The sequence below is a fragment of the Quercus suber genome, unplaced genomic scaffold (genome assembly GCF_002906115.3).
Source record: "Quercus suber isolate HL8 unplaced genomic scaffold, Cork oak 2.0 scaffold_517, whole genome shotgun sequence".
Classification (NCBI taxonomy): Eukaryota; Viridiplantae; Streptophyta; class Magnoliopsida; order Fagales; family Fagaceae; genus Quercus; species Quercus suber.
Window position 1 is genome coordinate 204,490 of NW_027069966.1, and position 14,924 is coordinate 219,413.

Genomic DNA, 14,924 nt, shown 5'->3' on the forward strand with positions numbered 1-14,924 from the left:
AATATTATGCACCCTCTCTCTCTAATTCATCTCTTCCACGGCTCCACCTTATTGCGTGGACCACAAAACCAGGAAAGGAAAAGAATATACTAAACCAACTAAGTTTGTGGTGGTTTTCTCAAAAACAAAATTTTGTGGAGGTGGTTTTTAGTTTTAAGGGCCCATTTGGTAAGAGATTTCTAATAACTTGTTGTTTTGTGGAAATAGTGTGGTAAAAAAGTGTGTAAAATACATGTAATCTTTTAAACACTGAAAATTGTTATTTAAACAACAATAACAAATGATGGTGGGTCTCGGTCAAACTCGACGGTGGCCGGAAAGGCTTGGTCCTTGGTTAAAAATGATGGTTTTGGTCTAAACCCATTATCACTTTGTAATACATATGCAGCTATCAATTAGAATAGTAAAAACCTTAAAATGTGTAGGGACTGTCACCATGTGCCAAAATTGTGTCCAAAGTTTACAACAAAGAAGTAATGGTTAGAGATAAAACTTGACGATTTCACCTTTCAAGCTTGGTTTGTGTTCATATACATAAAGATATTGGTGAGAGTTTAATAAAGAGACTATAAATTATTGATCCAGTTTTCTTTCTCTGTGTACTATTTGTTTCTAAAGGGCAAACAAAATCAATACTCCTTTTCAATCTTTAACCATGAAGAGACAATCAATTCCTATAGCTAGTATTTTGTGAGGGTGGGTCTCCATCTAAAACCCAACTGGTTTAATACGTTTAGTTCTTTAGCCTCATCATAAACCTAGTCTGTTTTATGGCGAAGAGGATGGGGCTGCGGTAGAGGTGACGCCAAAAAGAGAAGGGAATTTTTCTCACCATTGGATCTTATAAAAATCAATGGTAACAAAAAAGTGTTTTTTTTTTTTTTTTTTTGAGATAATATAGAAAGAAGACAAAAAATGGGAAATGAGGGAGTAAGAAGAAAGACTTACAAAAAGCATAACATTTGTAATACTAGCAAGGCTTATAAACCGAAGACTCACTCACTAACTAACCGATGTGGTACACACCCATCTATATATATATATATACACACACACATCGTAACACAATTTAGAAAAATATGGATCACTCACAAAGGAATAATATCAATCAAACACGTCAAAATAATAAAATGATATATTTGTAGAGATAGAGAGATAGAAAATCATTTTAGAAATTGTTTAATTTTTAGAGAGAACAAATTATATATTATACCCAATTATAAAATTATATATTCTCATGCATCGCGTGGATCTGCGATTAGTTCAGATAATTAGGGAGCATCCCAACTTAGGATCCTCATTCCATCGAGTTGCTAATTTGAAAATTCCAAATATTTTTAGTGGAAAGTCTGCATCTATTGTAGCCACAAATTACATCATAAATAAAGGGAGAAGCAGTCTTCACTTTGACAAATTATCTCATGTATAAACTCCCCATAGTAATCATCTTAAAAATCGAAAAGAGATCTAAAGATTACTGTCTATGTACCTCAACATAAAGGATCAGCTTTGATAGGAGCTTTGTACCTCAAAAAAAAAAAAAAAAAAAAAAAAAACAAGAATATATCTATCAGAGGAGCTCTTTAATGCAAGCTATGAAGTTGAGAAGCTCTTATCAGCCAAATAAGTTAGACATATATTATTCCAAGCGAAAATAGCCAAATACCACATTTTGGTAAAATTTGTGGCAAATTAGTACTGTTTCAGAAATATTTAGCAATCTACCACTTTTTTAGTACTCCAGTTTCACAAAATCGAGTTCTAAATAGTACTCGAGTTTAGTGAACTTAAGTTCCTAGGTGAGTCGCTAGTGTGGCACTGCTGACTTGGAATTTGTGTAAGTAAAAAAGTAATATGGTAAGTACTTCTTTATAGTACTCGAGCTTAACAAAATCAAGTACTATGTTTTTTTTTTTTTTCTTTCTACCTTTTGTTTTGTACAAAACTTTTACTTATTTCATCTTCAACTGCTTGTGATTGTTGTGTCCACCAAACTAAGTATAGTGTCTGAACTTGAAAAAGTTCATGTGCAAGTAACTAGAGTTGCAGTTAGCTAAGCACAAAGTAGTATGGCAGTAACTATTCACTAAAGGCGCCCATGAGATGTTAGGAAGTCAGTAAGATGCAAAATGGCCCTTACCCTGGATAACACCTAAACAAAGGACCAAATGACAGAGGTCTCATTGAGTATACTGTTGTAAAAGTGCTGCACAAAAAAATGATAAGAGTTGGTAATTTTATCTGATATTCATAATCATAGATCACCAAAGACACATATGGATAGGACCTTTCAATTCATCATTGTTAGAAGCCATGACATGACTGCACTTAGTCCTCACTTTCTCTGGGACTTCACTTCTTGCTCATTAGCCGAATGGCCTTCCCTTTTATTTCTTCATCTTTTCCTTCTTTTCTTCCTTTCACACTCTTGACATCAATCACAATAAATGCAACTCACTTGCTAAGAAGAAAATAGGCCGACTTTTGTGACTTGTCCAACCACCTCTTTAATGAGGTGTTTTATCAAGTGTGGGCTGGACCCACGGTGCTAAAATGCACCCAACATGGTGGACACAACGATCACAAGCAGTTGAAGATGAAATAAGTAAAAGTTTTGTACAAAACAAAAAAAGTAGAAAAAAAGAAAAAGAAAAACAAGCTACTCGACTTTGTTAAGCTCGAGTACTATAAAGAAATACTCGATTTCCGCAATATCGAGTACCACATTGTTTTACTAATTCCTCAAATTTCAGGTCAGTGCCACACTGGCGACTCACCTAGGAACCTAAGTACTAAAAAAATGGTAGATTCCTAGATATTTCCGAAACAGTGCTAATTTGCCACAAATTTTGCCAAAACGTGGTATTTAGCCATTTTCACCTATTAATTCCAAGATTCTTATATAAGTGTCACTCCTTCTCTTGCTCGAAGCATATGCCATATTATGAAGGTCTTTTTTCTTCTTTTACTTTTTTTTATTTTTTTATTTTTTGGTAATTAAATGTTAACAAGTGAGCATGCACATAAGTTTCCTGTCCAGGAGGTTTTGGTTTCTAAAGCCAGATTGTATTTTCTTTTTGTTTGTAGCCATTTATTGTGTGAGAGAGTGTAGCGTAGGGGATGGGATTGATATTTTTCTACCTCCATCGCATTGCTTTGATCTAATTAATAGCAAGAATTGGAGGATGGCAATCTGTCAACACAAGCAGGGACAGAGCAGCTCCATAGCATTAATGACTAAAATATTGATGGGCCAATAACATCAGACAAAAAGAGAAGGTGTCAACCAATCAAGGTCCACAACAACGAAGTCTTTTAAATGTTTTTGAACCACATTTTTAAATAACAACCGCACAAAACAACAAATATCAAATCTATATATATATATATTACAATCGCTTTTGTGCATGACTCTAGTAATAAAGACATTTTTCGTACCACCTATAGTCACTAAGGGTAGGACACCTGAGATTACTTAACCAGTCATGTGTCCTGGTTGTAATGTTGCTAGGGGTTCCTATGAAATGTCTTGTAATGGTATAGATTAAGATGTTTACTCCATCTAGGACACCTTGACCTATAGTTTCATCAAAGATTGGACGTCCATCCTCATCTTTCTAGACTGCACTTTTGATCTCTTCCTTTGATTCTTCTGTTAGGTAATGATTCCACCATGACAGAAGTTTTCCTGTGAAACCTAACCTAAGACCAGAAGTTCATATATATATATATATATATAAAAGTAGAAGCGTACCAATTATTGTTGCTACGCTCCTATTGAGCCACATTTTTGGTCATGTCATAAATTTTTCATTTTTGGTTTACCAACTTTATTAATTTTCTATTACAAAATTAATTCTTTGTGACCAACACGATGCACTACACTTTACCCTAAACTCTATTGTCTATATTTAAAGCTCCTTTCAACATTGAGTGTTAGTTTTAATTTAATATCAGGGGATACAAGGTGGTCTTTTGCACTAAAGTTAACTAAAATTTCATTTTTTTTTTAAAGAAAAAAAAAATACTACTATAATTACTTCTACTATGACACATATCATTTTTTTTAAAGAGAAAATGATTATGCCAAGGGGTAGCTAAATTGACACCTCCCCATGCATAAAGTGTTTAAGGGGAAAATGGTTTGAGTTGCGGGATTAACAATATGTTATAATTATCTCTATAAAAAAAAAAAGATTATAATCACTATTCATCTCTCACTATTTTTTTCATTTTCACAGAGCTATTAATTCCGTATTAATGTAAAAATGGTCTTTTGACAGATTTTCTCGTGTCCCATTACTGTTCAATTCAATGTAGCATAAAATGCTTAGACAGTTTATAACTTTATAGCCATACATTTCTGTCCTTTGGTCTAACGTTTTAATACATGGAGTCTATCTTTTTACAACTCATGTAGTTAAGTTCTAAAATTTATTTTGATATCAGGTATCAAATGAAAAGGCTATCCATGAACTTTTTATATAACTGGTGTAGGTAATGAGATGAGATACGGATTTTTTGATCTCTAAGTCATTTTAGTAAAGCAACATTAACTCAAAGAAATTCTAGTTAACTCTATCGTAGGATTTTTCTCATATCTAATTTGAGAGTCCAAAGCCCATTTATCTCTTTTTTTTTTCTTTGTCAAGAACTTAAATAGCTCATGGGCAAGAATAACATTATTAGTTATCATTCCACCTTAAACAAAAGTATTCTAAAAAGGGGTAATTAGGCTCCATCGACAACCTATTAATTAGAATCTTAGAAATGATCTTGTTAGAAACATTTATATAGGTTAATAGGTCTCAAGTGGGAGACATTTATATATATATATATATATATGAAAAAAGATCTGATTTTAGGCTCTCACTCAAGGCCTTCAAAAAAGGGGGGAGGGAAGTTTTTTCTCCTAAAAAATAAGGTAAACTTTAGTGTGTTTGGGAATAGATTATAAGTCAGTTTTTTACTTTTTAGCTTTTATGTACAGCTTTTTAAAACTTTTTTTTTTCAATTTTTTAAAATATAAGTATACTTTAGTACAGTTTTAATAATAAAAAAATTTCAGCAAAAAATTAAACAAATTATTTCCACTTTTTCAAAGTACAAGCATACTTGAATTGAAACAGATGCTTCAGACAATGGTTGAGGATACCTCATTACAAAGTCTTTGATGAAATAATTGGTATGCCACTGGGGCCCCAAGCTTTAGTAGACACTGTCAAAAAAACAAAGAGCTTCAATCGTATTTGAGGAAATAGATAGACTTGCTGTGAGTTTAGGACACCCAGCTGAAATGCATGCGAATAAGTTTCCCACTTAGGACACATCATTTCTACCTTGGAATCTTGTCTTCAACTACGATTTTTTTCGACAAATACACTATTTTGGCTTGAAATCGTGTGGTAAAGACAATGTTTATTTTCATATATTTCATAGATGTGGAAACCTCGTCAGATCTTTTATTTTTGTTTTAGAAACAAATAAACATGCATACACTCAATGGAGAGAGAATAAGATTCTAACACAAAAACAAATCACAAACTCCACTAAAAAACCACAATAACTTTTAAGAGATTATGAAATAAGTTATATCACACACAACAAATATAAAATGCCATATAATTTTTAAAGCATAGTACTTTAGAAATGGCATGTTAAAGGATATTGAGCTTCTTCTTTTTTTGGGTTCTATTTTTTTTCTTTTTTTTTTCCCTTTTCCTTTTCCATTACCACAATAATTTGGCTGGGTGGGGGAGATCATTTATTCCCATATTTTGATTGATTGTTAAAATGAGCTCCAATTTTTGCATCGCTAAAACGCACTTAGTCCATACCTTGTGTTAAGCACTTTCTAATGCAAGTGTAACATTTGTGCCAAAAGCACTTACCCAAAAAAAGGAAAAAAGAAAAAGAAGGTTTCAAAAGCAGTATCTTGCCTCAAGGAAAATAATGCTTTGTGTTGTCCTCGGAAATGCAACACCAAATAGCTTATATACAGCTGCAAAGTAATTAATAGTCATGGAAGATTTAGGGACCATCGGCAAGAGTAAAAAGCCATGTTTCATGACTCAAAAGAATTTAAGGTTGAGTCATATCTCACAAAATAGACTTGCATAACCCCCTCTGTTCAGAAAATTTTCAAGCTTTTGAGTTAGGTAAAAAGAAAAAGAAAAAGAAAAAAAGGTTCTAAAGGCGGAAAAATGACATGTAAAAAAAAAAAAAAAAAAAAGGTGTATTATAGATGCTTTTGTAACACTTACCTATTGAGTTAGGTAAAAAGAAAAAGAAAAAGAAAAAAAGGTTCTAAAGGCGGAAAAATGACATGTAAAAAAAAAAAAAAAAAAAAGGTGTATTATAGATGCTTTTGTAACACTTACCTCTCCTGTAATTTGCTTTATGAGGGACTTTTAACAAAAAAAACCCTTTAACAAAATTTGATGATGCGGTAAGTGTCAATGACAGCAATTGGGAAAGAATTAAATAAAAATAGTGTTCTACTTTAAAGCATACACCTTGTGAATAGAGACAAACCCAAATGAGGATTGAATGAGAAAGTAAAAGTTAGAGAAATAATTTTTTTTTAAAAGTGAGGATGAAGCTATATTTTTCTTTAATTATTAATATGTGATGTTTGCACTCGCATTGTTGCACATCAGCAATTTCCATTAAAGTTAGCAGAAATGCCTCTAAAAAAAAGTACAAGTGGAATAAGTATCATAAAATAAACCACATGATAACTCCATGTTTTAAAAATATACCAGTACCACAATGGTGATATTTGTATTTTATCCAAGGAAAAAAAAAATTATAGATGAACCCACTAAGGCTTTCATTTAAGTTAGCAATAAAGAGAAACCAACAATATGACTTCAATAAGTTTCTACTTTCTACAATGGTGGCTTGATTTAAAGCTTATAATTTTGGTAAGTGCAAGTTTGATTTGTTTCCATACCTGACAACCCCCAATGTCCTAATTGTCTGACAGATCTGATACATCCTTAAATGCATACAGAGTTTTGTACTATAAAAAAGGGCTGTTCAAAAATATTTTTCTTTCTGGTTCCTATACTAAAATCATGTTAATCCTATAGTTACACACAAAAGAGGAATATTTTCCCAAAAAGGAGATACTTTAGGGATCTTAAGTGGGGAATGTTTACAGCAGATCATCTTGGCTAGCTAGGGTTAAGTAAGAAAGCACAAAAGACCTAATTGTAAATTGGTAATTCTTTATAACTCTATTTACAATTGCCATAAATCAATGTCTTTAATTTTCTTGCTGAAAATAAATAATTAAACTAACATGTGTTGAGTTGTGCTCTCCTTACTTCACTCTTTTTTTTTTTTTCTTTTTTTTTTTTTTGGGTGCTTTTACTTCTTGTGTCATTCTATATGCACATAGGAGCCAGGGTTTGAACTAAGGTGATTTTGCTGGAAAAAGAAAAAGGGAGAAAAATATTTAATCTCAAGGGATTTAAGTATATATGGAAAGGGATTCCAAATTGATAATATAGCATTGCACCTCCTCCATCTTGTGTATTTGTACATCATTTATTATCTAGCAATGTTCATAAATTAGCACACTTATGTTTTTCTAATTAAAAATAAGTTGATTTCATCGAGTCACTTTTAAGTCTATTAGCTATTGTTGTAGGAAGTAGAGTTATAATAAATTGTAAATTTTTAGTTTTAGAGTGAGATAAAGAGTTTAACTAAAAAGAGCTTTAACCTTTAGAGCAGGTGGTGAACTATATTGATAATGTTAGGGAAGCTCACAATTAAATCAAATCAGATTTGAGGTCAACTCGTCACTTGATGCGATGCTATTGGATGGAAAACTCTCCCACCTGCTACCACCCAATAGATTGGAAAAACCCATTCATTTTCGACCATTGGGTGGATGATCAGGTCTTGGGTGGGTCATTGTTTCAAACATATTTCCATAAAAAATTTACTCCAAAAATACAAATCTAATTATTGAGGATAAAAAATTTTGAAGTTATAAATCTTAAATTCACACATATCTAATTTCAATCTCATCAAAGAGCAAAAGCAAAATAACCATTAAAAAACAAAAAATGCTTATCTAATTTTTGGGAAAAAAAATTATACAGCTCATATTTACACAAATCTAATTTCAAACTTGTAAAAAAGATTAAACAAAATAACATTATATTTTAGTATTTCAATTTACTAACAATATAAAATTTACCCAATTAATCAGAGAGTTATAAAGAATAGTTGAGAGGGAAAAAGAAAGAAAGAAAGAAAGAAAGAAAGAAAGAAAAAATGCACAAATTTACTTTGTATTTGAAGAGGGTGAGAGGTTAAGTTGCATCTTATATTAAATAGTAGCCCATGTCATTTTGTCTACCGAAATTATCTCCACTTCTCCTCAACTTCTCTCTCTGATAATTGAAAATGAAAAATTGGATGGGGATTTGCTCTTACTCTTAGCTGTCTATTTATTCTTGTAATCAAGATAATTAAAGAATGTGGCTATCTCGTATTCTTGAGTCAACTGTCAGCGAGCACGTACAGAGCCAATCAGCTTCTTAGCCGCAATAAGCGAAAGAAAGCATTACGAACATGTTTTGTATTTTCTTGTTACTTTGACCTCAATTGATAGCTACTGTTTAAAGGCAAATGACAAAAGAAAACATGATAAACGTGTTCTGTATACCATTATTACTTTTTATTTTTTTTGGGAAACAAAAAAATACACACGAGAAAGAGATAATAAAGTTCTAAATTCTAACATAAAGACGTACTATATATTTTACTCAAAAGTAGTGATGTATTTTCTTATTACTCGACCTCAATTAATAACTACGGTTTAAAAAGATCAAAGCTTACATCCAGTGCATCTGTATCTCTGTTTGTGTATAGCTTTTACTTTTAGCTTTTAACTTTTTTTTCTTACTTATTGCTTTTTAAAACCATAATTTTTTATTTATTTTAAAGAATAAGTATACTTTAATCCACTTTTAGCAAAAAATAATCAGCCAAAATTTTTTTTTTTTTTTTGATGTCAGGCGCAATGGGTGTCATATTTGGACATGGGTAGGCAATGGGTGTCATATTTGGAAAATAAGTAAGGGTATTTATGTAAGGTCATTATTAATTATTTCCATTAAAATATAGAACAATGCACCAAACCGTTTTAGCATTGAAACTTATAATTCTAACTTTAGCTTAAAATTATTTTTCAGTTTTTAGCAGGTTATCAAAACTCTTCAGAAGAAGACGAAGGAGGCAAAAAAAGGAAAAAGAATAAGAAAAAGATGAAGTGAGAAAGAAGAAGGGAATTAAGGTCAAAGCATCGTTCAGAAATGGGTTCATTGAATCAAGACCAAGTGCTCTCAAATCATCCGAGGTTACTAGGTTCTTTCTACAATGGAGGAATGAAGGGTTCACATCACGCCATGTCACGTCTTGTAGGACCCATTTGCTGGTGTGGCCGGTGGTTTCTGCACCATTTTTGACGGAGAGCTGTGTGGGGGAAATATTTTGGGTCGAAAAGATTGGAGAAGGGAATGCGTTTTTGTCTCTTTCTTTGCTCTTCTTTTTTTTTTTTTTGGGACATTTTCATGTTCAGGGACGGAACTAGGATTTAAACTTAGGGGGATCGAAATTCTTTGTTCAAAGATTTAAAAAATTGAAATATCAATACTAGATGTTGACAAAAATGCATTATTAGCATTAATTTTTTAATTATTTGTATTTTTTATTTTGAAAACAAAAATTCACAAATGACAATTTATAATCAAGAGTTTTGTAAATTATGATTTACAACTATGTTTTTTTGTTGGTTTTAACTCCGTGTCAAATTTGATTGTAATTATATTGAATCATTTCCCTATATTTTTATGGGATTTAATATAAGAGTTGTGTGTGAGAGTTTGGTCAAAATTCTGTGAAAATGAGGATTTCGCAACTAACTCATGAGTGTCAACCCGCGAAACAGACCACGCGAGAAGCACATGCTGGAATTTGAAGAGTCTTTGACAGATTGAATTTCACTAGTCATTCGCGTCTCAAGCCAAATTGCGAGTGAAATATTCAAACATTGTAGTGTACCATTTATGAAAATCAAAATCACAGTAGTTCAAATATCAAAATCATTAGTTCAATATTCATATATTGTACTTTCACTTCTTTATTAATGAAAATTATGGGGTTGTTACTTTGATCAAGAAAGAAGAAAATAGCAATTAGAGGAAAACTGATCAAGAAGTAAATAGTGAGTATAGAAAAGCAAGTCAATGGAATTGTACCGTACCATGAGCAATAAGGCTTATAAGTCTTAATCCAACATAACAGTAAGTCAATAACAAATAAAAAGTCTTTTGCTGGGAAACTTGGAAGGCTAGCTAGCCACAAAATATTTGGTCGCAATTTGCTATTTACAATCAAATGACATGGAGTTATGACTGAGTGGGAGGCTCATGTGGGATAAAAGCACCATTTTTCTACCAAATATTAAAAATAGTTTATCAGGAACGAAACTAGGATTCAAACTTGGGGGGGTCGAAATTCTTTGTTCAAAGATTTTAAAAAATTGAAATATCAATACTAGATGTTGACAAAAATGCATTATTAGCATTAATTTTTTAATTATTTGTATTTTTTATTTTGAAAAAAAAAATCACAAATGACAATTTATAATCAAGAATTTTGTAAATTGTGATTTACAACTATGTTTTTTGTTGGTTTTAATTCTGTATCAAATTTGATTGTAATTATATTGAATCATTTCCCTATATTTTTATGGGATTTAATATAAGGGTTGTGTGTAAGAGTTTGGTCAAAATTATGTGAAAATGAGGATTTCGCGACTAACTCATGAGTGCCAACCCGCGAAATAGACCACAAGAGAAGCACATGTTGGAATTTGAAGAGTCTTTGACAAATTGAATTTCACTAGTCATTCATGACTCAAGCCAAGTTGCGAGTGAAACATTCAAACATTGTAGTGTACCATTTATGAAAATCAAAATCACGGTAGTTCAATTATCAAAATCATGTAGTTCAATATTCAAATATTGTACTTTCATTTCTTTATTAATGAAAATTATGGGGATGTTACCTTGATCAAGAAAGAAGAAAATAGCAATTAGAGGAAAGCTGATCAAGAAGTAAATAGTGAGTATAGAAAAGCAAGTCAATGGAATTGTACCGTACCATGAGCAATAAGGCTTATAAGTCTTAATGCAACGTAACAGTAAGTCAATGACAAAGAAAAAGTCTTTTGCTAGGAAACTTGGGAGGCTAGCTAGCCACAAAATATTTGGTCTCAATTTGCTATTCACAATCAAATGACATGGAGTTATGACTGAGTGGGAGGCTCATGTGGGATAAAAGCACCATTTTTCTACCAAATATTAAAAACAGTTTATCAGGAACGGAACTAGGATTCAAACTTGGGGGGGGGGGGTCGAAATTCTTTGTTCAAAGATTTTAAAAAAATTGAAATATCAATATTAGAGGTTGACAACAATGCATTATTAGCATTAATTTTTTTAATTATTTGTATTTTTTATTTTGAAAAAAGAAAGCACAAATGAGAATTTATAATCAAGAGTTTTGTAAGTCAATTAGCACGTCCTAATATTTTCAAAGTCTGACCAAGATTAGTCCGATTATTTATTCTATCGACATCATAAATTTTTTTTTAAAAAAAAAATGATGTACTCTTTTCACATAATTCTATAACTAATTACTTCATAATGCTATATATATAGTTAAAAGGTTCTTAAAAAAAAACACAAAAAACTATAGTCAAAAGTTCAAATCTATGTCAAGCATTATATTAATAAAACAACTAAAATAATGGTTAATATATAATATCATGCATTAATATTTAGTGTAAAAGCCAATTATTGTTATCTTGGTAAGGTTGAGAATTTTTCCTTTCAAAAATTGCAAGTTTGAAAAAATAGTAAAAAAAAAAAATATTGAAAAGAGATCTATTAAACAATCACATGATAATGGACAGTAACTTTGAGTCTTTAACTAAGTAAATAATAAAACTTTTCCCGTCATTATATTTATTTAGTTAAGTCACAAAATTTATTACCAATAGACTAATCTCATACATGCTTTGGTGGCAGTTTATGTAAGGCACAAAACATAGATTGTTGTTGTTTCACACATGTATTACCATTTATGCATACATGCCCAGTGTGTCCCAAAGTTAATAAAACATTATAAAAAAAAAAAAAAAAAATCTACCATTCAAAAAATAGATAAATTTTTTTTTCCATTGGTTGAGTTAAAGACACCAACTGATCCAAGTTGTTGGTGATTAACTAGTGTGTGGATGGAGCAATCAACAATATAAGATTTGTCTCTGTGTCTATGAGGTGGAGTCATTTGAGAGAGGCATAGAGCTCTCAAATGAGAGGGAGAAATTAGGTAAAAGTTATTGAGTTTTTGTGATTTGTTTTGCTAGGATTTGTAATTGATTTATTGTTATTGTTTTTGCTTAGACCAGATTTATGATTTGTCCAAAGATTTTTCTTCTTATCCGGATATATGTTTTTTTTAAAAAAGATTTTTCTTGTTATCTATTTTTGAGATTTATGGGTCTCTTGTCAATTTTTTGGGGGAGGGAGGCTAAGTATATAAATTTTAGAGCTTAAAGTAAATTTTTTGTGTAAATATATATACTATAAGATTTTTTTTTCAAAGGTTGGGGGGGGGGGGGGGGGGCCATTGAATAGCAGCCTTACTTCTCACTTTGGGACCTCGTTTTGCAATTCAAACATATGCACAAATTGATTTTCATTTTTGGTAGAGTGAGTCCAATATTTATTGAGAGGATGACATGCTACAAATTTCAACGTAACCTTTTATTAGAGACTTTAATTCTAAAAGAAAATTTTACATTTAGCTGCCTGCAAAACAAGGCAATCTAGGTAGGAGCTATTGTATAGTGTAAACTAACTAATAAAGTGAGCCAATGATATGTGATATGTAAATTACTCTTTTAACTAGTTTGTGTTTTTTAATTTAAATTATTTAACTAAAAGATTGGGCTATTTTAGAGAGCTTAAGAATTTGTGTGAAGGTATTTTTGTATACAAAATGTTGAAATCCAAACAAGGAATCCCATTATTATTAGTAGTATTAGACTTGTAACATGCGCTTTGCGCGTGCAATAATGTTTTTTTTTTTTTTTGTTTTTTTGTTTTGTTTAGTTTTATAATCTTTAAAAGTAATATAAAATAACCATTTGTATTTTTTTTTTAAAGAAAGAGGTAAGGTAACATGAAATAATATTTAAAAATGAGATAAAGATATATAGTGTCCTAAGTTTTAGACTGAATGGAAAAGATTAAAAAAAAAAAACCTAAAACTTAGGAATAATAAATTACTCTTTTAACTAGTTTGTGTTTTTTAATTTAAAATTATTTAACTAAAAGAAAAGGTAATTTTAGATAGTTTAAGAATTTTTGTGTTGATATTTTAATACGCAAAACGATGAAACTTAAACAGAAAATTCTATTATTAATAGTGTGTGTGTGATAGATAGTTTAAGAATTTGTGTGATGGTATTTTAATACGCAAAATATTGAAACTCAAACAGAAAATTCTATTATTAATAGTGTGTGTGTGTATACGTACTAAACTCGTCACACGCGCTTTATACGTGCAATAATACTCTTATTTATTTATTTGGTTTAGTGTTATAATGTTTAAAAGTGATATATAAATAACTGTGTGTATTTTTTTTTTTATAGAAAGAGGTAAGGTAAATTTGAAATTTAATTAAGGGTCCATTTGGTTGGAGAGGTGGAAAAGTGGGAGGATAGAAAATGGTATGAGGATAGAAAAGATTTTAATTTCTCTTATTTTTGTTTGGTTGGGAGTGGAAAAGTGGAGAGATAGAAAAATTGAGTTTGTATAAATTTACTCATACACCATTGTTAAAAAATGATGGCCAATTAAAAAAAAAAAAAAGTGACAAACAACCAAAAAAAAAAAAAAAATCAATCACCCAATTTATTAAAAAAAAATCATGTCTAGTTTAAAAAAAAAAACAAAAACAAAACAAAACAACTATCACACCCACAGCCCAGGAAGAAAAGAAAAAAAAGGGAACGTCCAGGAAAGAAAATAAGAAAAAAAAAGAAAGGAAAAAGAAAAAGAAAAAGAAAGAGGCAACATGCCCACCCGTAGCCCAGGAAATCAAAAATGAAAAAAGAAAAGAAAAAAAGCAAAGTCCAGGAAAGAAAAGAAAAAAAAAGGAAAAAAAGAAAGAAAAAAGAAGAGGCAACGTGCCTAGCGCACGCGCGCACACACACACACAAAAGGAACTGGATATGGGCATTTTTGTCTATTAAGCGGTCACATTTTCTCTCTTCAGTTTTCTTTCTATTTTGGGGAGAAAACTTTTTGGTTGGCTCGGGGAGAAAACATTCAGACCTCACCATTTATTTTCCTTCCTCTCTATCCAATCAAACACACTCTAAAAAAGTTTTCTTTCCCATTTTCTTTCAAAAGTTTTTCATCCGTCATATTTCACCTTCAAATAAACACACCCTAAAAGAAAGATGATATATGCTAGTGTGGATAGATGGAGATTTGTGATAATAGTATATAATTTGGATAATAGAAGTTTTTTTTTTTTTTTTTTTGAAGAAGTAATTATATAGATAATTGAAGTATTTGAATATAAATAAATAAAAAATACATATAGGAATTAGACATTTGAATACAAATAGGTTGTGAGAATAACAATTTTTTTTTTTTTCCTTTTTGTATGTGAGATTGTATTACTCTTTTAACATTTTTTTGGAAGAAGTAATTTTGTATTTTTTTTAAAATAAAGATAATTGAAGTATTTGAATTCATTCGGCTTCTTCTATCAATAACATGAACATGGACGAAACTGCCTTAGGGCTGAGGGGGCCATG